Here is a 26,155-nt window from a genome sequence, read left to right on the forward strand (position 1 = left end):
TTGGCTACGTAAACCAATTCAGAGGGTGGTATCCTTGGGTGAGGTCCTACAGCCCATCCTGCCAGCCCTCCCCCACTCCCACCTGCCCAAAGGAGCAGAGAAAGGACATACATATTTAGGCAGGACCGGATGAATTGAACTAAATGACATTCTTTCCTTGTCTACTCCATCCCTTATCGATCCTGCCCTCTGAGCTCTTTTGACCCAAACCTTGTGCACCACGCAATTTAGCCCTTAATTATACACAGCAAAGACTTGTGTGTTCACATCTGCTTTTGGTAGGCAACTCTTACCTCCCAGCCAGGTTGGTATCATCTTGACGCAGAGAGCATATTCTATAATTCAGTAGTTCCCTCTGTAACAGCGTGGTGCTAGGCAGGTGCAAGCTGTTTGAATAAACAGGGTTTTATTCCAATTGTGGAAGGAGACTTAAAGTCACAGGAGGCCTAAAAGGTAAGGGTAAGCAGGTAGATTTTATCCAACTTGGGCCGCCAGTCACAGATTTGAATGGGTGGTGGGGGCGTGGGGACGCATCAGGGCCTCAGATAAGGAAACTTGGCTGCCTTTCTTCTTTTTCTCCTTCTTTCTTTTCCTTCTTCAGCTAACCCTCTTCCAAGCCATATGTCAGACACAGATTATCATACCTGCCTGCTCCTCCAAGATGCAATCAGCATCACTTAGTAATGGTGAAAAACATATTGGGAGTCCAGAGAAAATAATATATTATAGTATCGTGTATCATGTATAATAACAAGTCTCATGTGAACTTGAGGGCTATGCCAATGCATTAATGTTTTAAATAATTATTTATCTTTTAGTTTATTATTGAATTTTCTCCTTCAGAGTCACTCACCAAACATTATAGGGAACAGTTTACTGTTCATACAACAAATCCTCATTGAGCACCTCTTGTATGCCAGGCTCCACCCATATTTTGGAATCTGAGCAGCTACAAATACTCATAGAACCTTCTCTGAGGGTCTACTGATTAGGAGATGTAATGGAAACATCCGTTGAAAAAGACATTTTCAACCCTGTTTTGATAAAAATAAGTCAAAATATAGAGGCTATTAGTCTAAGGGTGAAAGATAGCGGCCGAGATTGTGTGTCAGAAAAGTTAAGGCAACCTGACAATCAAGTGCAGCTAATGGAGCCCAAGGCACCAACCTCTTTGGTACAAAGAACTTAGTTATTAGTGGGAATCCCAGTTCATCAATGGAAATTTAATTGTTGACTGAGTGTAAACTATGGTTTACATGAGGTCAGAAAGTCCAAAGGTTACAGTTAGCGAACATATCAGCTTGTCAGAGCCTTTCCTGTAACCTATTCCATATTTTGGAAACAAAGTAAGAAGATTTAGCTCTCATTTCAATGTAGAGACAAGATCAGTTCCCACCAAACCCTTTGGGCCTTGGACTTGGATTAAGCAACCCTTAGAAATGTACTTCCTGAAGCAAGTAACCTCCCCACCCTCCGTGCCAAACTTCCACATCAGCAGTAAATTATGCCCAATCCCAGAAGAGACTCATTCATTCTAGGAGGGAGGAGTGTTGGATATACCCGAGGTCAAGTTTGGGTGGAAGTGGGCTTCTCACTAACTTTGAAACACATATCACCCCCTGGTGAGAGAGAAAGAAAGAAAGAAGTAGCGGATGCTCTAGAATCAATGAGTTGAGGTCACTTGTAGAGAGAAGACTCCCAGGGTTGTTCTGTAATGCACACAGGTACAGGATCACCCAAATCTGGCTGAAGACTTTGGCTCAGGACCTGGCTTGACCTCTATGGCCCTGTAAGTATCTAGGTGCATTATGGCATTTAGCTCTGGTTTGTGTCTTAGATTTATTGCCTATTTTGCCATTCTTTCCCAATCCTTAGCAGTTTGTTCCAAATAATTTTCTTTTCTGATTCATTGCCCTCATGTTCAGTTTCCTTGTGATCTATATTTATTAGCTGCCGAGTACATGTGAAGCACTGCAGGAACCATCAATAATGTCTCTGTTCCCTGTCACTCTTAACTAGATGGAAAAACATCTGCCCATGTTTTCCCGACACTCTACCTGTCCATTATTCCACGGCTTCAGTTGTGATTCCATGAAGTAGCCTGGAAAAGATTTTCTATCAATCCACTTAGGACCCAGGTTTAACACTAAAGGTCAAGCATCCTGCAAAACCCCTCCATCTGGGCTAACCAAGAGGGTTGATCACCCTAAACCCACCACAGTTTCTTTTCGCGACTTCCCAAAGCCTCATCTAAGTGGAAACAGTGGGTTTCTACACAAATCCCCTAACACCCTCCAAATTGCTTCCAGCGGCCCCTCCCGTGCAGATTCCGCGTGGCTTCTTCTATTTCCCATTGAGCCTCACTTCCTACAGTAACTAAACCTCTGCTCCATTCTTTTGTTTCCATCTTCCTTGCCACCTTTCCTTCCTTCAGCGTTATCCCTTGGAGCAACCTCCTTTACTTCCCCGACCCATCCCTGTAAAAGGCACTTGGCCAAACTGTGAAGTCTTTACAAAGAGATGTTGTGGTGCACCCTCCTGGGAAGGCTTAACCTGTGGAGGACACGGACTTGACGAATCCAGATCTCTCTTCAAGTAGCAGAGAGCCTCCAGCTGCCAGCTCCTTCAGGATTAGCCTTGCCCAAGGGCCAATCCTTCCCGAAGTGGCCCATATCCAATTACTGATCCATGTAGGAATGTAAAAGCCAGGAAATTCTGAACTGATCTCTCCAACAGGCCACATGCATTCCGCAGCAGCCTGGAGGGTTGGCTGAGGCTCTGTGAGCCTGCATCGCAGTTCACCCGCTCCCTATATCCAGTCCACCTTCTTCCACTCCCTTCTGCAGGTGTCCTTCTCCAAACAACATCCCACAATATCCGAACCCAATCACTATACACACTCTGTCTCAGTGTCTGCTTCTAGAGCACCCAACCTGGGTCATAATCTCAAACCTTAAGAACTTTAAGTACAGAAGGGGAAAGTATGGTTTCTCCAGAGTCCTCAGTAAAATCTGTTTTCTTAGATAACTAGGACACTAAATCAGGGTGAGAAATTACAGTCTGGAGAGCCATACGATATGCTCCAGTAGAGAGGCAACCTGACAGATGATCTGAAAGAAACACACACTTAAAGCAGAGCAGCAGCTTCAATAATTAAATAAGATACATAAGGTTAAATAAAAACAGCAGTAACTTCATGATCACAAACATTTATACAGCACTTAGTACGTGCAAATGAACTGAGGCACAAGGTTGAGTAATTGGCTCAAAGTTGTACAGCTAGTGAATGGACAGAGCGAGGATTTTAACTAAGCAGATGGCTCCAAAGTCTCCACGAAACTGTCACTATACATGACGTGAATGTGGCACGTGCACCCTGTGTGTTTGTACTGAGGCTAAAGAAGAGGCTGAACAGTAAGGGAGAAATCTGGTAATGGGGAACCTGGAGACTCACAGGACTCCAAGGGACAGGTCAGATGGGACACGAGAACAGCACATCACAGCGAAGACTAACTCTACGGCAGCTTCTGGCCTACCCTCCATCCTTCCTTTATAGGGCTGAGGCCAGCTCGGGGTTGACCAGGTTAGGTGTGAATGTGAAAGCAGAAAAGTCGGTGTGCCTGGCTAGAGTAAAGGATTTGAATACAGGAATGCAGACAGGACTTGACAGAAATAGGTAATAAAACTGCCTCAGTGGAGGGGAAACAAATGATAAGATGAATGCCCTCATCCCACCCATGGCAATAAACATTGCCTTCCATCATCAATAAGCCACATCAATATTTTGATGACATGACATTCCTTTTTCCCTAGATAAGGAAATCCTCTGTGTTAAGCTGAGACACACCCAGGCTTAATTTAAAACTTCCATGTCAACGTCCCTGTGTGTATCACACACGTACCTTTCTCTCCCCATTACAGTTTCATTGTGAAAACATAATTCCTTCAATTCCCAGCAAATAGGATGGACAAAGAACACCATAAGCATTTTTGGCTTCCATACACGTCAACACAAAAAATAGAGATGAAATTGTTTTCTTTTCCTTTTATCCAACTTTGATGCTACAAAGAAGCTAGACAAACCAATGAGCCCACTGCCAACACATCGATCAAAGGGCACAGGGCAAGCCATAGACTCCTTCCCTGCTACTCAGGAGGCCAAAGTCTCCCGGCTCCCCTCGTGAATTGTTTGCTCACCCACGAGTTACTGTAAGCTGGAATGACCCAGGTCACTGCTGCTTCTTGGAGATGAATTTTTAAACCACATTCTACCTCCTGCCTCTCTGCAGGAGAAAATAGAAAAAGATGAAGATAGATAATTTTTTTAAATCCTACATTGTAAATTATTCATATTCCTAGTCTTTGGTCAAACAGGATCTAAATTCCTGTACCTCTGTTTCTCTGAGCTGTGTGTATTATTCAGATGGATGTGGAAATTGAACCCCAGGCTAAAGGCAGAGGAGGGAAAACATCTATTTTCTCTTTCACCATGGAAACCCTATGCACCATGGGGTGCTAAGGAGAAATGAACAGCTTTAATATCTTGGGGGGACGGCTGGCTTTACCTTAGCCAGCATAATGGAGTGGGTGCAGCATAAATCATGGTGTCTAATGCAGGCTGTCTCTTGAAGGCTCAGGGAAGCCTCTTACTCACACAGAACAAATCAGCATGGTTTATTCCCAAGACAGATTAAGCATTTCCCCACAGCTTTAATCACCTCTAGGTACCTTACAACGCTCAGTGTGCAGGCCCTCAGAGATAAGGGAACATTGTAGATGGACTGTGGTCTTGCATGTGATGCTTCCATCCTAAATACACAATAATACCATCAAAAATATTAGTCTATTTTTTAAGACCATGTCTCTGGCATATGTGCAAATACATGAATATATGACCCACTCAGAATATGTAATCAGTATAAAGTCTCTTCTCTCTCTCTCTCACACACACACAAGCAGAGTTTTGAATATAAATAGTTCAAAACTCAATAGCTATTTACAATCAGTTATTAGAAAGCTCAACTGACATCTTTTCTTCCCTTTTCTTCCAAGCTTCTTCCTCTTTCTCTTCCTCTTGCCCATCCTTGTAATATGACTTAAGTCAAGAGAACTTAATAATATCAACACTTGCTTTTTTTTCACAACTCTGTTTCACATGGGATGACCTCATCACAAATTAATCCTCCATTGCTGCTAAAATAAATCTGTATTGAATGAGGACATTTGTTTCCCTCTCTTCAATATGAGTTTAAAAAATGTAAAAAGTAAACTCGGGAAGGAAATGTCTCAGATGCATCTGGGCTCCCAGTGAATAGCATCAAAATGCTGCAGGCGTGTAAGAAGTGGCCAGAGAGAGATACCTAACTGGACGTCTGCACCTCTTCCCTTTCCCCGTCCACTTCCTGTTGTGTGGGATTCTTCCCATGGAGAGTGAACCCTTTAAACTGGAACACGCTGCCTCACTTAGGCCCCTCTGTTCTGCTTGCTGGGATCTCATTGGCTGTCCTGAAGCCCAGGTGTCAGTTGGGGAATGCATTCTCCCAGGGCCGGCATCTGGCCCTGGGTCCTTGGCAAACCAACTGTGACAGGTTCCTCCAACAGCTGCAGTGGCAGGCTGAGCTTCCAGGTGATTAAATAATCCTGCTTTCTGGTCTGCTCATGTGTTTGGATTACAGCCATCTCCCGGGAGCCAGGCTGAACCAAACACGGCTGTCTGCGCACTGACCACAGCTCGGTGTCTGTGGTTCCCTCTGAAATTATGAAATGTCCCCTTATCTTTCCCAGGCCACTCAAACCCAGAGTTATCACAGACACGCCCTTGGGAAGAAGAGATTCTCCACTGGCTTGAAATGGAGCTGAAATTTCACTTTTCATTGTAAATAATTTTTAAATTTGATAGCTGTGCTTTGAAAAGCAGGGGCTGATTCTAACACTGGCTAGAAAAATTTTCCTTTCTTGTGACATTGGGCATGTGCATGCAATACATATCTGACTGCATGTGTACAGCAGCTGAAGATATGGATGAAGTAGAAGTGTTCTCAATGTATTTACATTTTCCAAAGATACAACACCATGTCCTGAGAAATAATTACAAGACTGCTTTTTGGTGATGCTAAATGCTGCTGATATGCAAATACCAGTGACCTCCCATTGAATAAAAATACAAATCCACATCAGGTGATGGTTTAATTTAATGATAACTAAAGGGGATCCTATAGACCAGTCGTTTTTAAAGTGTGGTCCTTGGGCCACAGCATCAATGTCATCTGGGAGCCTGTTAGAAATGCAAATTCTCAGCCCCAACTCCACATACTGAATCAGAAACTCTACGGGTGGGACCCAACAATGGTTCAACAAGCCCCCCAGGTGATTCTAATACAAGAAAAGTTTGAGGACTGCCATTCTGGGGACAGCTGGGGCTTGATATGATCTAATGGAGGGGGCATGAGGGTTGCTCTGGAGAATCCTTCCATCATGATCCACTCCCAGCTCAGCTCGATCTAATTCATGCTGCTACTGCTCTCTCCAAAAAGGTGCTACTGCCAGCTGTCTAATTGTCTGCTCCCACACAATCACCACCCCCCATACAGACAGTAGTAATTAGCTGGTGATTTGCTGTAGCATCTACAGCTCTGCAGACACCCAGAGGTGGCAACTCACTGTTCAATTCTACTCAAAGTCCCCCCCACAGACAGGCATAAATGTCCCCATTTTACAGATGGTGGAAATCTAGGTTACCAATGGTCTTTCAATTAAGACAACATAAAAATGGCTCTGGGTTCACCCTTTGCTACAGTGACTGGCATATTGCCAGTCTCTTGGTCTAGTTGATGTGGTCTGAAATCTGAAATCCTAAGACACCTCTCCAAGCCTCACTCAGCCTCAACCAGGTAAGAGGTTGGGATAGGGATATACTGTTATTGGTTCAAAATGTCTTCAGATGGCTAATAAAAAAGTTTTACAGACAAAATCATCTTGCAGAATAGAACTTAGGATGATACCCACTGTTGATGGGGTCATGGTGAAAGGAGGCTTCCTCACGCAATGATAACAGGAGTTGTAAACTGTTACAAGCTTTCTGGGAAGCAATTTGGCATATCATTTGACTTAGCAATTATACTTCTTGGAATTGATCAGGAGGAAATTGTCCAGGGATGGTAAAAATGATTAATATATAAGAAATTTCTCTACAACAGTATTTGTGAAAAATGAAAAAAAAATGCCAGCCCTGTGGTATAGTGGTTGAGTTTGTGCACTTATAATGAACTATAATGCAGCAATTTATAAGCAGATTTTTGAGAACAAGTTGTTCAATAGTCACAAAACAAAGTTAAGCAAAAACAGCAGGATACAAAATGTTATAAACAGTAAATCCCATTTAAAAAATTGTGAGTTAACACAATACACTTGCAATACATATGCTCATGTGAACACACAGAGATATGCATTGAAACTGACTAAATAGAAACCACTGATACATTAGGAATGATTATAGTGTTTTATTACACCAAACTTGGGGGAAAATATCCTTATTTTACAAATGAGGGAACGGAGGTCCATAGACACCAGCCAGATTGTCCAAAGTTGATTAATAAATAGAAATCAAGGTCTTGCTTGTCTGAATCAAAGCCAATGCTTTGCATACTCTATTTTCCACTGGTTCTGATACCTTAACTAGTTTGACACATCATGCTTGAGGTGGGAATGCAAGCCAGATCTTCTTGCTTCTTGTCTACTGTTCTATTGCGAGGAATATACAAAATATATTTTGCCGTAGATCATAGACCACCTCCATCTAGATTTCTTCCAAGTATTTCAAGAAGCTTATAATAAAAATTGCAATTGTCGAATGCATAATATATATTAGGCATGTACCAACCATTTTATAGATGTCATTTCATTTAAGAGTTTTTATCACAACCACTCTGTGTATTATAAGTACTATTCACCTTATTTTCATATGAGAAAATGGAGACTCAGAGAGTTTAAGCATCTACCCTGAACACACAGGTAGAAAGTATCAAATCCAGAATTCAAACCATCTGTTGGACTACAAACTTTGTGTTCTTAATTTCCCCATTCTGAAACATTTCTATAGCAAAAGATTTCTCCAGCTCCTTCCATCTCTTATTCTGGCATCAAATTTATGTGTTTTGGCATAAATAATATCTTGGCGTGGTGCCGATCATTAAAAAAGAAAAAGTAAGAACAAGCATGTTTGGCCCTCAGAAGAGCCTGGGATTAAGTATGAGCAGATATTAGAAAGAATGGGCAAATCTGGCATTTTCTCCTCAACATCTTTAGCACAGAGGTGATTAAGAGCTGAGGTTTTCAATAGTAAAAGTTCATACAGCTACAATTATCTCAAACCCTTAGTAGGGCCTCATTAAGTACTTAAGTATTAATGACCAATTGAAGCCAAACATTTTTTAGGTATCTAAATGCCTGTGCCTCAGGACTGTCCAGCAAGCTGCCAACACAAGTGCCACATGAGTGGCAGGCCAATAATACTCATACTGGAACGCTCAATCACTTCCTTTCCTTCTGTTTCCAATTCCTGACCTGTTCCTGAAGCCCTCTGTACTTGACCTGGGGGCTTATCTCCTTGCCCTCATCCACCCTTAAGACCTGACGCTTTACGTAGGTGATTTACCATAGCCTTGGCTCCCTCCCTCAATAGTCACCCTCACTTATTATTGAATCACATATTATTGTGTCAACTTCAGGAAAGGGGGTACCAGATTATTCTTCTGGGGCAGGTGCTCCCAATGGATTCTCCTCCAACAAATGAGAACCAGACACTTTCACTTAAATGGGATGCTCTATAAGAAGAATGCTAGCTAGCCCATGCCCAATTTGCCTTCTCGTAATCCTCAGCATGGTGGTGTGAGCAGATAGTGGCTACATTGAGTTGAGATCTGGGGTCAAGTCAGTTGACACTTAATCCCATTTTAAGACAGCAATATCTCACACACACACATGCGCACACACAAATAGCCTTCAAGCACTAGGCAGGTAACATAAGTGAAGAACAGAGTAGGGGTCAACAGGAAGGGTGGGGACTGTGATGAACTAGGAAGTACCTTGCCAGCAAAAGGCATTAAGATCTATGGTTTTTGACATACTCAGTGGGCCAAATGAAAGAGTTCTGTAGCCAGTTCACAATCTCTGAATCACACAATCAATCTTTTAGCCTTGACTAATTGTACTTCTATCAAAACTTGAATTCAGGGAAAGTAGGGTAAAGAGACACATACTAGGGGTGTGCCCTGGCCCTAATCTAGCAGGCTACCATCAATACCCTTGAAGCTCTCCCCTCTTCCCTTCAGGAAGCAATAGGCTGGCAGCAATTTCATTACAATGTCAGTCATCATATTTTTCAAGAACAAATAGCAGGTAAGAACAAGAACACAGGAACCAGGTTGCCTGGGTTTGAATCCCAGTTCACCATTTACTAGCCAGGTAACCTTGGGTAACTTACTTAATTGTACTCAGATCTGTAAAATATAGAGACTAATGGTACCGCTATCTCATAGACTTGCTGCAAATTACTTGGAACAATGCCTGGCACGTAATAAAGACTCAGTGTCAGATAATTCTCACCGTGAGACCAACTGAAATGCTTCGTGTCTGCTTCTGAGAAGATAACCAGGGCACAACATACTCAGTCATCTCTCAGTTTGGCAGAGAACATTGAAATGGAAAAATCTAGAAGTAATTACATCTTCCTGGGAAAGGCATTGATGTAAATGGCAGAAGAGTGGTTAAATTTCGTACACACAGGGCCGGCCCCGTGGTATAGTGGTTAAGTTCGCATGTCCTGCTTCAGCAGCCCGGGTTTCTGGGTTCAGATCAGCCATGCTAGACAGCATCTCACATACAAAATAGAGGAAGACGGGCACAGATGTTAGTTCAGGGCTAGTCTTCCTCAAGCAAAAAAGAGGAAGATTGGCAATGGATGTTAGCTCATGGTGAATCTTCCTCAGCCAAATAATTAAAATAAAAAATTTCAGATACAGTCTCCACCTGAAGAAAAGGATGGGAAAAGTCCCCAAAGTGGCAGAGAAGAGCTAAAAAGGGTTTGAAACTGGGTTTGTCCCAGTCTGAAACATGGACAAGGTAGAATGTAGAGTTGGTGCTAACCGACTTCCCTGCACTGTGAGGTTGAAGTTTTCCAGGCATCTCCCCCTCCCACAACCACCCTCAATGTCATCTAAATTTTAAAACCCCTTGCCATCTGCACCCAAACCATGTCTTTCTCTCCTCAAAGCACCCATGCTAGAAAATTGTCTTTTCTTCCCCGACGCTAACCAATAGGGCACATTTCTACAAAGAAAGCAGTCTGATTTAACTAAATCACAGAGTTGCATACATGACTGATCACTTCACTTGCATTTTAATCTTCATCCCCCATCAAGACTTTCCAGTCCCTCTAATATGGTGTTTTTCAAACCACAGTTCACAACCCATTGGTGGTTAAATCAGTTTAATGAGTCCAGACCAGCATTTTGTTAATGAAAAGAAAATGTTAAAATAAAATGAAAAAGAATGGTAAATAGAGTGCATACCATGTAGTAAATATATCTATATCAATATTTATATATATTGTCAACCGTGTCATAATGTACAATGTATTTCTTACTGAATGTCCATGATCAAAAAAGTGTAAGAAATACTGCTCTAAAGGAAAGCCCCATAGCCTGATGTGCTCGGGTTCTGACCTGATGGAACTCACAATTCATTTCTCTTTTCTCCCTCCTTCCCTGCCTCTCTTCCTTCTTTCCTTCCTTCCTCCATTCATCAAAAATTTATTGAGAGCCTACTGAGAGCCAGGCATTGTTCTAGGTATTAGGGGTATAAAGGGAATAAAATCCATGAAGTCCCTACTCTCATGGAGCTTACATTCTAGAAGGAGAAGTTAGGCAATAAATACACAACAAATATATGCATAACACGTAAAGTCCTGATATGTGCTATGGAGAATAAGTAGGAGTGACAGGGATGAAGGTGGCATGGTTGGTCAGAAAATGTCTCTCTCATATGGGGGCATTGAAGTAGACTTGTAAGAAGTACAGACACACACAGTGAGAATATTTAGTGACAAATGTTCCCAGCAAAGGGATCACTGGGGCCAAGGCGCTGAGATGAGAATCGGCTTGGTATTGGGGAAGAATGTCAAGAAGTTCGTGTGACTGGCAGGGAGGGAACGAGGTGAAGAGTGGGTGGAAAACGAGTTGGGGGTGGTGGAGGGAGAGATCATGTAGCCGCTGTGGACAAGGCAAGGACCCTGGCTTGGACTTGAAGCAAGATGTGGACTCACTAGCGGTTTTGGAGCAGAAGGCTAACATTGTGCTTACATTTCCAAAGGAACTCCAGGGCTTCTGGGGAAAGAAGGACTCCAGACAAGTCAGGGAGGACACTAGCTGGGACATTTTTTGTAATCCAGGAGTGACATGATAGGTGGCACTGGCCAGAAAGGTAGGAGTGGAGGCATTAGGATGTGCTCAGATTTGGGATTTACGTTAAATGTAGATCTGACACACTGATGAGGTAAATATGAATATAAAAGAAATCAAAATGGCAAGAATAAATCCAAGAGTTTTACCTAAGAAACCAGAAAGAAGGAGTTGCTTTTCCTGAGAGAGGGAAGCAGCAAGAGAAGCAGGTTTCAAGGGGAAATCAGAAGTCGTTCTGAATATGTCAAGGTTGGATGCCTATTAAGCATCTAATTGGAGATGTCCAGAAGGCCACTGAATATATGTGCCTGGGATTCAGGAGAGAGATCCAGGATGGAGACATAGATTTGGAAGTTGTCAGTATATAACTCGTATTTAAAGCCACAAGGCTGAATGAGATCACCAAGGAGGCGCACATAAATAAAGAAGAAAAGATATTCAGACAGTGAGGTAATGTTCAAGCACATTATAATCTTCCTCATGCCCACCAGATGGCCAAAGCCCCTTTATATGTATGTAGGGAACTGTACAGAAATATCTGGACCACTGCATCAGGAAGGTTGCCATTCCTTCATTCAATAAATAGTTATTGACTGCCTACTGGTGCAAGGCATTGACAGCCTCAAAGAGCAAAGAAGATGCAAAAAACATGAAGCCTCAAAGGAAAAGAAGAGACTCACTAACGTACGGGAAACCCAAACTGATGTTATTTCCGCAGGTAAAAGAAATTTCATCGAGTCTCTCCCTGCTGCCTAAAAGGAACTCGTCCAAGAGGCTATGGACCATGAAGACCATCCGTTGGCTGGGGCTGAAGTCCATCCCCACAGGAGTCACAGTGTAGATCCTTTCCTGCCTCCCTCCCTTGTTGACTGTCCCCTCAACCCTGGCCCGCCTCACCTCCCCAAACTCCAGCATGTTCTCCCAAGGAGTGGTAGCTTGGCCAGACATGGTTAACTGCGCAGTTTTCCTGCTTCTCTATCCCGAGCATCCTCCTTTCAACGTGTTCAGTGAAAAGTGGTGTGGTTAGCTGCAGGTGTGGAGGACCAAAAGGTGACCCTAACATGCAAGGTAAACCACAAAGCCCAACGTAAGGATAGTAACAATCCCAAAGGAGGAGTAACTGGTGAATTCTCACTGCACTGAATTGTCATGTGTCTTTAAATACCCTTGCCTAAGGCATGCCTGTTGTTCACAGCTGCCCGTCGTTGTAGATATCCTGAGGAAAATCACTCCTTTTGCCAAGCCCCGTGACTCACCGAAGCGGAAGACTCTTCTGTTTTAATAAGCAGTTTTCTTGATGCCCTCTCATATTTCTGAGAGTTTGTTCACAACGTATATGCTATGGTGAGTATGTGAGAGTGAGTGTGTACATATATTGTGAGTGTGAGTGAGTAGCATGTATTGTGTGTGTGTGAGTGGTATACGTGTATGAGTAGGCGAGAGTGTATGTGAGTGTGTATGGTGTGTGTGAGAGTGGTTTACATGTGAGTATGTGTGAGTGTGCTTATGAGCATGTGAGTGGCGTGGGGAGTTTGTGTGTGTTGTAAATGTGTGAGTGTATATGTGTGTGTGTGTGGGTATGTGTGAGTGTGAGTGAGTGAGTGTGGGGGGTCGTGTGTGTTGTGAGTGGTGTGTGAGTGCATACATATGAGAGTGAGTGGGTGTGAGTGTGTGTATGTGTGAGAATGTAAGTGAGTCTGTGTGTGTCTCTCTTTCCCTCTCTGAATCTGTGTCACTCCTGTGCTGGGGCCCCTATTGCAGAGAAACTGTAATAAAGCCAAGCCCCACTTGGCGGGAACTTCCTACCCCCCTGGGAGGATAAAGTAGGGCTGCATGTCAGGTGGGGCAATGAATCATTATTTAGATCCTAGTGATCAACACTAAACTAAGAGCCCAAATAAACAGTGTGAGCTAAGTTGGGTCCTCATAAAGCGTTTGCATTGCTGGGTTTCCCTTCCGGATGAAGCGATGTGTTTGCCAACTGGGGTTTCACGAAGTCACGTGTCTCAGAAAACAGCTGCCCCATTCTGCTGCCAGGGGAGCCACTGCTGTCTCCTACTCTTTCCAGATAATTTAGGCATCTCCCACTGCATTGGGAACACAGACCCACGTGTTTCCAGGAAGGAGGGGGAGAGCAGTACGAGGTCCAGGCAGTTGTCAGAGGCAAGAGGGACAGGATCCTCTGAAAATCCTGGCCCTCTGTGACAGCCTGGAGGAAATTTTAGCTACAACTGTCACTGTTGGCACCTGGCTCCATCACATTCAAGTGGAGGGCTCCTGGGCTACACTAATAAAAAAAAAGGAGAGGCCAAAAAACCCCACTTTAGAATTTTCAGAGAACTTGTATATGTACCAACCTTTTGATGCTCTTATCAACCCTGAAAAATGAATGGAAGCTCAGAAAATTCAGTGTCACAGAAGGAGTCTCAGAAGTGAAACTCAAGCTTAGGTCTTTAATTTTTTTTCCTAATTTTTATCATAAAAGTAACACACCCTTATGGGAATTTTTTTCAAACTGTACAGAAGAGTATAACACAAAAAGTCAAAACAAAATTGTTCATTTCTAGGATGAATCTGTCCTCACTGCTCACTATGTCTTGTATGTCCTTCCAAAAGGGTCAATCATTTGCACACAAATATATGTTTATCCTTTTTGAAAATAAAACAGGATTATTTTATACACACACTTATATGGCTATAAAACATTTCCATTTGGCTATAAAACATATAGACTGATACGAAAATGTACAATTTTCGTATCAGTCTATACCATCTACCTAGAATTCCCTTGAACCAATGCACCCCCATTTATTTAACCCTTTCCTTGCTGATGAATGTCTAGATGGTTTCAACCCTACGCTCTTGTTTTCTACACACCGGGCTCTCTTGCCAACAAACTATATTGCCCTAGTCAGAGAATGAGATTTCCAGGCCACCCTTTGGCAAAATGAAAAGTATTTGTGTGTGTAGGTATTTCTTTCTTTATTCAGCACCTGGTGACAGACGAGGCGGAAGGCCTTTTCACTCATCTCTCTCCTTTCTGAATCCCTTCCTCGTTGTCACAAACTTGGACCCTTCTCCATTCCCCTATCAAACCCTTGAACTGCTAGCAAGGAACTGGAAGACAATTTCTCAACTTCACCTGTACCTAAGACTTGTCTGCATTCTCATGCTGCTGGGAACTATTCACTAGGATATCAAGGACAATTTGATATCACAAAGACTTAACTGCTCACTGAATTTTTTGGTCTCAGTCATTGATCTGTGTCATGTAGACACAAATACAGGACGGTATAAATTAACATCTGTTTACTTTTATAAAAGGCGTCTTTGATTTTTCTTCATAAAACACTCTGCCTCCTATGACCTTTTATAAAAGGGAAACTTTGAAATGAGCAGAAGATTCGTGGTCAGGTTTTGATGAAAAATGGTTTTTATTTTTCTATTTTGTCTGAAATGCAAACATTTAGAGATTTTAAATTGTAGTTTTATGAGCATAATCGGCTTCATTAGGGACTGAATGGGGATTCATTTAGGTTAAGGTTGTTCTCAACCTCAGTCTAGGCCCCAGGAGACAAAATATACAGTATTTTTGACGCAGAAAGCACCTGAGTCGGTCCTGCTAAAACCAGTTCCAACGGCATCTGTGAACCGTGGGCAGTCAGGCCCTGGATTGTCTTTCTTGAGGAAGATCCAGTAGTTCACAGTAGTTACAAGATAAACAGTTATTACTACCATGATTTTCAGTAGATTATCTCTCAACAAAGCTGAAGCAGAATCCACAAGGGGAGCCCAGAACTGCTTCTTTAAAATGTATTTATATTTATTGTTGCACATTACTCCATAGACATGTGTACATAAATAAATCTGTGTATATGTATGTACACAAATGTGTGTATAATTCTCTTGGCCATCTTTGCAAAAGAGAAAGGAAGAAGGTACCCTAATCAGCTGTATAATGTAGATGAGGGGGTCCTGGACTTTGGAATTTCACAACAAAATTTTCAAAAAGTAATAGCATACACCTTGGGACCAATGGAATCTTTTATTATCATTACTGCACACACACACAAAAGAATATTTTAATGCCAAAAAAATTTCAAAAATCTTAAAATGGACTTCAATTCTTTAAAGCGAATACTAAAAACTTTATTTTAAAAACTCCCCACATTATTTTTATTATTCTCCTCTGGCCAGAGGCTGGAGAAAAACCAGGACACAGACCAACATTTGGGTGTTGTGGGACGACAGCCTGCCTCTTACAAGCTCTGCAATCTTGCCAAGTTACTTCATCTCTCCCAGGCTCAGTTTCGTCTTCTGTGAAACTGAGATAGCGATAGGACTTCCCTCACAGGGATGATGTGAGATGAAATGACATATCATGCTTAGAGGGTGCGGCATGGTGCCAGGTCCCCCAGAGGAGCCTTCAGCGCTGTCTTAGGCAAACTCTTGAGCGACCTGCCCCTGTGAATGTGCGAAGAGTGTCCATAAACACTGGGCAGGTCCTCTTTAAGAGCAATGAACTCAAGAGGCATTGTCACTGCTGCCATGGTACTCTCAAGCAGGAAGGCTGGATGGCTAGATGTTTGGTTAGTGTCTCCATCACAAGGAGCATCTGCCTCTAGACTTCTGGAGGCTGGGGAGAGATGTCACACCTAAGTGAGAAAAGTTCTGTCTCTCTCTTCCTGGCCAAACCCTCTCTTATCTCTCCTCTCTGGGATCCCTGGCCTGCTGCCGTAAGAGGATGGACAAGCTTGTTTCTCGGGTACAACTGTGACCTCCTGAAGTCTAAGACCAGAATTTGTTCATTTTTGGATCTTCAGAGCCTAGAATAGTGCCTGACATTAAGTAGGTACTCAATAAATTTTTGTTGACATGAAATTGAACTGAAAGAGTCATGTGGTCCTGTGTAAAAGGAATGAATTTCTAGCTATCTGATTCCCCTGAGTCACCAAACCATACTTTGCTGCCCCTGATTTCTCACCTACAAGATGGAAATAATTCTTCCCACTTGTCTTTTCTCAGAGGGTGTTATAAAGAGAGAACAAGAGAGACTAATTCTTTTTTTTTTTTTTAAGATTTTATTTTTTTCCTTTTTCTCCCCAAAGCCCCCCTGGTACATAGTTGTATATTCTTTGTTGTGGGCCCTTCTATTTGTGGCATGTGGGACGCCGCCTCAACGTGGTTTGATGAGCAGTGCCATGTCCGCGCCCAGGACTCGAACCAACAAAACACTGGGCTGCCTGCAGTGGAGTGCGTGAACTTAACCACTCGGCCACGGGGCTAGCCCCAAGATAGACTAATTCTTAAGAAATTTTGATAAAGTTTAAAAGCAGTGGAAAAAAGTGTAATTATTTTAAGACACATCACTATGTTGCATCACTATGAGGGGATCATAGGATACTGCTGAGTTGATGAGTTTATTCATTTCCTCGTTTATACATTCACTCATTCACTCTACAAACACACACTGAGCAAAAAGTTGAATGAGACAATACCTTGCCCTCAAGGAGCCAAGGGTCTTACGGCAGAAACCGTGGACAACGGAATTCATGCTGTGATAGACATAATTGCAGATGCCCAGGGAGACACCTAACACAACTTTCCACACAACATGACAAGAGATGACTCCTGGGGGAAGAGCAGGAGGCAAACAGATGAAATTGGAAAGAAGGGCTCTCCCAGCTGAGGAGCAGCAAGGTCAGAAGCAAAGAGGCAAGGAGCAGCATGGCTCACACTGATGCCCTGTGGTTGACATTGCTTTTGTTTTGTATTGCTTTGTTTTATGTTACTGAATGTTTTTAGTGGGGCATGCATGCTCCAGTTCACCAAGGGCCCCAGCACCACTCCATTATCCTAGCCTTACGCACTGCTTGTTTGTTTTTTTTTAAACACTGCCAGCCTGGCCCTTGGCAGCATTTAAGCCGGCAGAGCAGGGAACCAAAGGAGGTGAGGCGGAAGGGGTAGGAAAGGAATGGATTGCCAAGGTCTGGATGGGCCATGTTAAGGAGGCTGAGCTTTACCCTGAGGCCTCTGGAGTGCCCCAGAAGGGTTTCAAGCAGAAGAGTGACTTGGTCAGATTTTCTTCGTAGATCAGCGGCCACCAAATCTTTTCTGTAAAGGCTAGGTAGTAAATATTTTAGGCTTTGTGGCCACACAGTCTCTGTTGCAACTATGCAGCTCTGTGGGAGTAGCAATGAAAGCAGCCACAGACAGTCTGTAAACAAATGAGCATGACTGTGTTCCTGAAAATCTTTACCGATGGATGCTGAAATTTGAGTTGCATATAATTTTCACAGATCACAAAATATTGTTCTTCTTTTAATTTTTTTTAATCATGAAAAAATGTACAGGGCCTAGCCCTGTGGCCGAGTGGTTAAAGTTCCATGCACTATGCTTTGGCAGCCCAGTTTTGTAGGTTCAGATCCCAGGTGCAGACCTACTCCACTCGTCAGCCATGCTGTGGAGGTGTCCCACATACAAAGTAGAGGAAGTTTGGCACAGATGTTAGCTCAGGGCGAATCTTCCTCACACACACACACAAAAATGCACAAACTACTCTTAGCTCATAGGCTATACAAAAATAGATGGTGGTCTGGATTTGGCTGGGACCTCGGTTTGCCAGCTCCTGTTTAGATGGACCATTCTTGGAGCAGTGATGAGGATGAAAGTGACATTACAGCACTGAAGGCAGAGGCACCACTCAGGAGGCAATTGTGATGGCCCAGATGAGACATGACAGAGACATGATCCCAAGCCTTGGAATGGAAAACGGGAGGAGAATCCGATTGGAGAAACTGTGAGGATTGGATGTGGGGGATACAGTAGAGGGATGAATCAAGGATGACCTCCAGGTTACCAAAATGAATGAGTGAACACAATGTCACTATCAACTGAGAGAAACCAGGAGAAGTGGGTTCGGGGGCAGAATGAAAACAGAAAGTTCTCCCTTAGACATAAAGGCACTTTGAAGATCTTATGGGGCAAGCAGGTAGAAATGAGTAAAGCCATGGCACCAAGTGGAACTGTTATTTAAAATCAAAGTACGGCTTATTATCATCACAGATTTTAGGAATGGAGGGACATGAAGGAGGAGTCTTGTCAGTCTCTCTGCCTCAAGAGACAATTAGACTAACCCATCTCAGACCAGTGAGAATTCCTCATTCTCTAAAGGACATTTAACCTACATCCTTCATGCAAACCATAAGCCGATTCCCTCTTCTTCTGCTGTGGGAGAGATGGAGGCCTGTGACAAACCACCTCCATGGGCTAACACTGTGAAGCTTTTTAGTTCGCCCATCTTCACGAAAATTGCTGCCTGAAAAATGTGCTCCCCTAAACAAGTTGCCAATAGTAAACATGGGGAAAACCACATCAAAGGTCTTGGTGTATGGTCTTGGTGATTATCTAAGGAGCCGGTCACAGCACCCCCCAAAGCAGAGAGTGGGAATTAGCCTGAAATAGGGATTCTCAAAGTGAAGCATTCAGGCTAACTGCATCAGCACCACCTAGAAACTTGAGAAAACGCAGATCCATGGGCCCAACTCCCAGACTTACTGAATTGGAAATGCTGGGGGTGGACCCAGCAGTCTGTGGTTTAACAAGGCCTCCGGATGATTCTGATGGACCCTAAAGTTTGACCTGCAAGAGGAGGCTGCTGCTGTCCTTGCCACCATCTTTGACTAGCCCTGCCCCACCCCCTCCTCACTCTCTGGTTTCTTATGAACAGTTGATGTTAGTCCTTTCACTTTAAACCCGGCCAAGTGGACAGACCACGAGGCTCTTTCTGAGTCTGGTGAAAATCCATCCTTCATCCCAGCCTGTGCTCGCTGTGTTTTCCATTTGGCAATGTTCCCATCTCTGGAGTTGCTGCAGGATGCCGGTGGGCAAGGAAAGTCTGGGCCCAGTGATATAAACCCTGGCATGAGTATGAAAATCCACCTAGGTAAACCAGGAGATATAAGAGTTCTAAGTATTGCTGTGGTTAAGAGAACAAACTCTGGAGTCAGACTTAGTAAGTGGGAATTTCTGCTCTGTCATTTACAATGCTGGTTAACCTCAGGCAAGCTATTGAACTTCACTCTGCCTATTTCCTCACCTCCATAATGGGGATAATAAGAGTACCTTGCTCATCAAATTTCTGTGAGGATTGCATGAGTTAATATTGCAAAGCATGTTGAATGGTCCCTGACACCTAGCGCCACCTGAGCGCTATTTACTGTTATTTCTCTGCTGGAAATTCCTCCTCTACAACCAGCCACACGACACATAACACACTTGGAGTTCGTGGGGCATCCATGCTCTGAAGATCCCCCAGAAAACTTTATCTTCTTCCTGGCCACTGTAGGCTTTGTCTCCAAAATCCTGTACAGTGCCCTAAATGGATGAACCAAGCTGGACCACAGATCTCTGACAATATTCCTTTGCTTCTTCTCTAATTCTAGGGCTAAATTTGAAGCAGGCCTAGTTGCCTTTTCTGCAAATTTCTCAGCCTGACCTTAGCCCTGTGGCTCTTATAACTCCAACAGTCCAATGATAGACAGGAAGTGAGTCCAATGAAGGAGACTTCTTCCCTGACAACAACGACTCAGTTGCTTTAAGCTGCATGGTGGCAGGGGTGGGGGGCACGGGGTCACCTTTACCCTGAATCCCTACTGGCCCTGCAAAAGTGGATGAGGTGAGGATTCCCAAATGACTGAGATGGATGGCCTACACATGGTACCAGGTTCAAAGAATTCCGACTAGGGTGGAAATGCAGCAAGTAAAGATGGTGTGTTAATGTCCTAGGGCGACTGTAACAAGTTACCACAAACTAGGTGGCTTAAGACAAAACAGACTCTCTTCTCTCACAGTTCTGGAGGCTAAAAGTCCAGAGTCAAAGAGTCAGCAGGGCCACGCTCCCTCTCAAGGCTCTAGAGGAGTCCTTTGCTCCTTCCTAGCTTCTGCTGCTTGCTAGCAATCCTTGGCATTCTTTGGTTTATGTAGCTGCATTGCTCCAATTTCTGTCTCTGTCATCATATGGCATTCTACCTGTGTGTCTGCGTGACTCCAAATCTCCCTCTCTTTATAAGGACACCAGTCATTAGACTAAGGGCCATTCTAGTCCAGTATGACCTCATCTTAACTTGATAACATCTGCAGAGACCCTATTTACAATTGAGGTCTCATTCACTAGTACCTTGGGTTAGGACTTCAACATACCTTTTGGAGGACATAATTCAACCCACAACAGATGGCAGATGTTTCCTCTCAAGTGCGCGCTCGGAGCTGTTGAAAGGGGCATGTGTGAGAGGCTGTGTGAGAATTGGAAGCCCTCACAGGCCCCAGCAGGAAGGAGCGTGGGCATCAGTTACTGAGGCCTGCCGGGAGTGGTGGGAGGGCTCGCGTGCTCTCCTGCCAGGTGTTTGCCTCACTGATGCAGAGAATGAGAGTGAAACGCCCAAACAGAATGTCTAGGAGGTTGAATCTGGGAATTTGGCTTGGCAACAGGAGGATGCCAGCTGACTTTTGGCAGAAGAGAAGCATTGAACAGAGCCCTTCCTAAGTGCCAGGCATACGGAATAATTGGATAATGCAAACATTATCTTGCATATAAGACACACTTCATTGACCTCAAGGCAGGCTTGGCTTGTTGACTGAAAAGGAGAAGAGACTGAGAGGAGACGGGGGAAGGGCAGGCCGTGGTGGTGGTGGGAACATGGGGTGCTGGGAAACACAGTGAGGCCCCTCTTGTCCCCAGCATCTGGGACCCTGGTGAGACACTGGGAGTCAGGAGCATGTCCACATGCGTCTGCCAGCAAAGCCTGTCCACTGGGCCAGAGGGCATGAAATCAGAAATGGGGAGGGGAGAGGGGATTTCCCAGTGCCTTCTGGGAAGAATCCAATCTGCTTATCCAGGCCTAGCAACGGTTTGAAAGCCAATCAGTCACACGTCCCAGGGTGAGGTGAGGGAAGACCAAGAGATTTCTGCAGAGTAGGGAGAAGGAGCCGCCTTCTGTCAGCTCCCCTGGCTGGCTGAAGTTCAACTTTATCGTGTTTGCCCAGCATCCAGTCTAAACAATGGTACTCTGCTTATTCATGTCCCCAATGAGGTGGGAATTTCTTAGGGAACCCATGTGAAGATGTGTCCGGAAACATGGTTCTCAAGAGAATAAACTCATCGCAAAAGACAGCAATGAGCAAGCACACAAAAGGCCAACTGGAAAAGGGTAAGCAGGGTTTTTGCCATTATTTAATAACAGACCATGCAGAAACTTAATTCAGTTCAGGAAATCAGTTGTTCTCTTGCACGTATCCAAGTGGCCTGAATCTTCTGATGAAATGGATTTGAATCCATGAGCACTTGCCTGATAGAAGATTTCTCTTCTCGTTTCTCAAGACCAGAGCTCAAAATGAGAGAGAAGGAGAGAGGGAGGGAAGGAGAGAGAGAGAAAAGCTGGCCTCTAGGGAAAGAGAGAAACACTTTTAGTCCTGGCACACACTGCAGCAAGCACACAAAACCCTTTTTGTTCCAAGGCCAGACCCTGAACAATGAGCCGTAGGGGCGCCTTTGAGAAAGGCTCACGTGCCCACTGAAGCAGCGCTGACCGAGTTCCAAGCAGGGAGCCCAGGAGTTGTCTGTAAATTGGTGGAAAATGGAGTTCCATTATAAATCCCCTTAACGGGAGGTGTTGTTAGCACCTCTCCCTCTTGATGTGTGGCACTTTCACTCTCCATCTGAGAAAAGGTCCCATTCCTAGGAGGCAGTGGAGGGAGCTCAGATGGACCCCTGACAGCAGCAGTCAGACAGACAGGCCCCCATGTGTGGAGCTCTGCACGCACTCCCAAGGCTGTGGCTGGATGGGGACAGCAGGCTCCCTTTCTGACTCACCTGCAGGGCTCCTTTCATGCAGCCCACAGGCTGGCAGCACCACATTGAAAGCAGGCTTCCGCCCCTTCCTCCAGGCATGCTCTAGGCCATTTTCTCACACCTGTTCTGCATATGCATCCTACCGCACTCTTGATTTCGACCTCTGACTTCAGACTCGATTTCTCCTGTGAGTTTCCACATCACCTCTCACCTGGCCACCACCTTTCCAACAGTCACCACAACTCCTCTCCCTAAGGATGATGTATTTCATTTCTCCTTCCCACCAGTCAGCCTCAGGCCACCTAGGGGAAACCCCCATACCCTCCTAACAGAGCCCACCCACGGTCCACACAGGCTGAATGGCCAGACATGGGATGATGGGAGGGCAAAGTGAACTGTTTGCAGATGTGCAGATAAAAATGAAATCAAGCCTTTGAAATAAAAGGCAGCCAGCCTTGCCTGCTGGCCTCTGAATGAATGATTAGAGATAAGTGTTTATTCAACTACCGTTGCCAGCTTAGGGGACCAAGAAGACTCATCCACTTAGTCATTTATGCAACAAATATTTATTAGTCACCAACAATGTGCCAGGCATGGTTATGGACACTTGAAATACAGTGGGAAACAGCTTTTTTTGGTTGGTTGTTTTTTAAATCCCTATCTTAAAGGACTTTTTAAACACTTTTTGCAAGTACGGAAGTCCTGAGATGGAAACAAGCTTAGCGTGTTGGGAGGCAGAAAGAAAGTGACGTAGCCAGGAAAGAGCAGCAGTAGGGGCCAGTGGCAGCGAGGCAGTTAGGCAGAGCTCATGTCACAGGCCTGGAAGCCCAGGGCAGGTTTGATTTAACTCTGAGAACAGTGAACAAGAGGGTGAAGTCCTCTGAACAATGTTTTTAAAATATCAGTATATCTGCTCTATGGAAATCATTACAAGGCAGCTGGAGTGGAAGAGGGAGACAGTGAAGAGGCTATCATAGAACTACCTATGCAGTGTAGACAACTAGAGGAACTGCTTTCAGAAAGCCAGTGGGACTCCAAGGAAGAGAGGGTGTGACAATGTGGGTCAGAGCATTTCCAAGTGTGGAGATCACAGAGGAAGTGGCATTTGAGCTGAGCCTTGGAGATTTGGGCACAGCCAAGAGGAGAGGAATGAACAGTCTGTTCTGAACTGATGAGCAGTGAGGTGATGTTGGAGATTGGGTGTAGACAGGGATGCTGGAGGAACTGAGGTAGTGAAGGCTGGTGGGTACCAGACTCTGAGGGCCTGAACACCAGGCTGAGGCATCTGTCCTTTATTTTGTGGGTGAGAGACAGGCAGGGATTGTTCAAGAGGCAAGGAAGAGCACAGCTGTCTCTGGCAGCAGTGGGGACAGTTCTGAGAAGAGCTTAGAGCAGGGGTCTGCAAATTTTTTTCTGCAAAGGGCCAGATAGTGACTATTTTAGGCTTTGCAGCCTGCGAGATTTCTTTTGCAACAACTCAACTCTGCAGCCATAGACAAGCACATAAAGAAATGGGCATGGCTGTGTTCCAATCAAATGCTTCTTACAGAATAGGCCTAGGGCCAGACTTGAGCTGCTGGCTGTATTTGCCAGCCCCTCCTAGGTTAGAGGAAGGGAGAGAAGTTAGCCAGCCTTGCAGAGGATGTGCAGGGGTAGATTAGACCAGCGACAGAACGCTGAGGACACAGGTTTGAGTGGCATTGTGCAGATTGCCAGAGGAGGAGAAGGAGGGGTGGGAGTTGAGGTTGACTCCAAAATTTCTAGTATCAGGCAGAAGGGCTTTGTTCATTAGCTAAAATAAAGAGCAAGCAATGGGTAGGAGGTGGGTTAAGCTGCAGAAGTAGATGAACCATCTCCCTCCCCCCACCACACACACACAGGAGAAAATGGTGGGGAAGGAGCATCTATGTTTATTGAGCAGCCAAAACATACAAACCACCGAGTTAGTTGAGAAAGGATGGTCAGAGAGGCAGGAGGACTGGCCCTTTCTCTTTTTGTTTTAAATGTCAAGGTGATGAGAACAAGTAAGCCAACCTTACAACCATCACCATTTTCTTCCCTCTTCCTATGTCTTTCTGGGAAAGATATTTTCTTTCTCAAGATTGCAAGCAGGCAGGTAGAGAATATTTTGCGCTTTTAATTAATACAGATTCATCCCAGGGCTTTTGCAGGATTAACCCCTACCCAGTGCCTTAAGCTCCTTAGCAGACAGGCACTGTGTTCTCACCAAAGCCCGAGTCTAGATCTTTTAAGCCCGATTCACTCAGCCACTGCCTCCTCATCTCATATAACGGCCTCCTTGCTCTCTTTAAATTGGTTGGTTGGTCCGTGTGAATTTGAGTTTATCCTCTGCCTGGTCAATTAAGTGTGAAACTCCTTGATTCTTGCCTCGGGCAGGGGCGGTAAGGATATTTGTGTGGTCTGGGCACTGAGCTCTCTTGTTCAGTCCTGAAGTGACTCTGACAACCGATGCTGCAGTCTCTGACCCCCTGGGTGGGTTTCTGAGCAACGCATGGAGGAGTTGAAGACATGGGGGCTGGGGGTGGTGCAGAGAGAATGAGCAGGGCTGGAGGATATTGATGGATCTGATAACTTGGTGGAATAGCCTGAAACCATGGTCCCTAAATTAGTCATAAGGCCTTGTTTAGAAATGGTTGCAAGAAATCACTCTGCTCACTGATTTGTAAAAGCTTGTTTTGCATAGGGTATATTAATATAAATAATTTGCATTTGGGGTTTTGTCTAGCTCAGAGCTTTGCTTTTGTTGATTTGACTTGTTCCTATGTAGGCATCTTATTCCCTGAGAAAACCCAAAAGAACAAAGTGTTACAAATGCATCTCAGCTCTTTGAACATATTTCAAATTTCATTCCTTGCTACTTTAGCACATGTCTTACAGAGCAGCAACGACCTGGGTAAATCAAGTAGAAAAAGACAGCAGGCAGCCTTCTCTGAGGCTCCATGAGCCGAAGTTGGTCTGCAAAAGTCCCCTTTCCTAAATGGTGCCCCACTGATAGCAGATGATATAAGGGTAGCTGTGAGAGATTGGGAATGAGGGACAAAGACCTGAGTCCAACAGCAATCCTTTGGGATTTTTTGCATCTCCAAAACTGAGCCTGAAATATACTAAAATCTACAATCTTGTTAATAGCTTTTAAAATTCATTAGGTCAGTATCTGTACTATATAGAAAACTCTCATTATTTTCAACTTTTTAAATTTGTACTTTGAATAATTCTGACTTGAGAAAAAATGCCCAAAAGCTGTTTCCAGGTAGTCTTTTTGCAGAAATTGTCTAATCAAATCGTTAATCCCTTCTAAGTCATGGAGGTGAGCTCACCACTTCCTTCCCAAGCCCACTGTCTGACTTGGGAGTCCCCCGTTGGACCTGGGTGGAGTGTGTCCATTTGGATGGGATAAAATTGCATCTCCTCAGTCTATTATTTAGCCAGCTCACAAAGTCTAACCAGTCACCCATGCCCCCTTGCATTAGAGAAAGTTGACTCTCACTCAAGAATCAATTAGATCTACATATTTGCCCAAATCAAACAAGCTGAGACAACACTGGATTCAGAGTGGGAGCTGGGGAGCTGAAAGGGACTGAGGAAGAGACACTCTTTCAAGAAACCCTCCTGCGAATAACAGAAACTGAACATTAGCAAATTCATCTGGAAATGCTTGAAGGTATTTTTAATGTTTCCAAAGTTTAAATATGACAGAGAAAAGAAAAAGCACCCATAATTTTAATAGTTCAAACTTAGATTTACTAAAGGAAATGGTAAATTTCTAAGAACTTGCTTAGAAAGACCACATACCTCAGACAAGTATGATTCAAATTCTGCCATCACTGCT

This window comes from Equus quagga, unplaced genomic scaffold, assembly GCF_021613505.1.
Source record: "Equus quagga isolate Etosha38 unplaced genomic scaffold, UCLA_HA_Equagga_1.0 252_RagTag, whole genome shotgun sequence".
In the NCBI taxonomy this organism is placed as follows: Eukaryota; Metazoa; Chordata; class Mammalia; order Perissodactyla; family Equidae; genus Equus; species Equus quagga.